Source organism: Tarenaya hassleriana, unplaced genomic scaffold, assembly GCF_000463585.1.
Source record: "Tarenaya hassleriana unplaced genomic scaffold, ASM46358v1 Cleome18, whole genome shotgun sequence".
In the NCBI taxonomy this organism is placed as follows: domain Eukaryota; kingdom Viridiplantae; phylum Streptophyta; class Magnoliopsida; order Brassicales; family Cleomaceae; genus Tarenaya; species Tarenaya hassleriana.
Window position 1 is genome coordinate 264,340 of NW_010965216.1, and position 1,689 is coordinate 266,028.

Genomic DNA, 1,689 nt, shown 5'->3' on the forward strand with positions numbered 1-1,689 from the left:
CGTCTTGTGTTCAACGGAGCAAGAAACACATGGCCACATCTTCTTCTCTTGTTGTTTTAGTTCGCAGGTTTGGAGTCCAATGGCAAGCTTATGTATACTTTCGCCACCATCAATTGCAGTCCAAGTTCCTACATGGTTGAGCAATACAACCAACGACATAGTGAATCACAGAGCATTCTTGGCAAAATTGATTGTGCAAGCATCTACCTATTACCTGTGGAAGGAGCGAAACCGAAGGATATTCAACGGAGAACGCAGATCGGCAGCCCACATCCGCCACGAAGTCGACCGAAGCATTAGAAACACTCTACTACCTCTTTCCACGAGACCTTTTACTGCCCAATCACCCCTGTCCGATTGGTATCTCCTTACGGAAAGTATCCGATCACAACCCTCCGACAACAATGGCATAAATCAATAGGATAACTGTTTGTTTTGAAAATTGACATTTTGTCTTCTTTTGGAGATGGTAATCTGTTGTATACAGCCAAGGCTGGGTCTTTTGTAAAAATTATTTGATCAATTCATTAACCTTTTATAAAAAAAACAAAAATCCTTGTAATTACCACAAAGGCAACTGTCGCTCGCAGTAAACTTTTCTTCGAGTTCCAACTTTTCCCTTTAAAGATAATAAATAGGTAAGCTTTTTTTTTTGTACCCATCCCCCCAAGCGGTCTTTAGTTGGAAGTCGGTGTGTAATAGCTTGTCATTGTACAACAGAGTATCTAGGTATAGCCAGCTTAAACCAAATAAGATCATACCATAGAACCTTATGTTTTGGAGTTCTCAGCTGCTTCCATGTGGAAGAGGAGGAGAAGGAAGCTTTGAACTGCCCTCTATGGTCTCTCCACAGATTCAAGTCCTCACCTTTCTCCGGGTGAGGAGGGTCGGTGGTGATGAGTGCCGCTTGTATAGTTTCCAGGCCTGTTCCACGAGCTGGCGGGAGGTTCCAATGGTTTCCAGACGTCGCATCAATGACCTTGACCGATTTAGGAATATGAGCAAGACTCGGCCCACTTCCTCCGGATACCGCTATCAATGGCCCGAGGGACAACCAATGATCATACCAGAACCATGTGTCGCTTCCATTGCCTACCTGCTTCCGATGAATCCTCTTGCTAACACCTGCAGGTGGATGAGTTTGTTAAAGTTCCAGGATTGGTTAGCAGAAGGGGTAATGTAATACCCCGAAACCCAATCGGAATATTTAATTATTTAAAAACAAATAATTAAATAGAGACGTCACAAAATTACCCAAAGTGAATGGTACAATGCCGAAGAGAAGCACGGGAATCGTCACATGCGGGAAGCATCGAGAAGGAATGAAGAAGAAGGAAAAAGAAGAAAAGAAAAAAAAATAAATAAAAAAATAATGTGGACTTGGTCAGCCGGACCAAGGCTGGTCAGGCGCTGACCAAGACCACTCAGCCAGACTGGGCTTCAGTGGACGGACCAAGACGAAGAAAAGAAGGAATGTGGACTTGGTCAGCCGGACCAAGGCTGGTCAGGCGCTGACCAAGACCACTCAGCCAGACTGGGCTTCAGTGGACGGACCAAGACGAAGAAAAGAAGGAATGTGGACTTGGTCAGCCGGACCAAGGTTGGTCAGGGGCTGACCAGGACCACTCAGACGGACCAAACGGGGACGGACGGACCAAAAGGGTGCGGGAAGTGAGTTGGGCAGTCCCG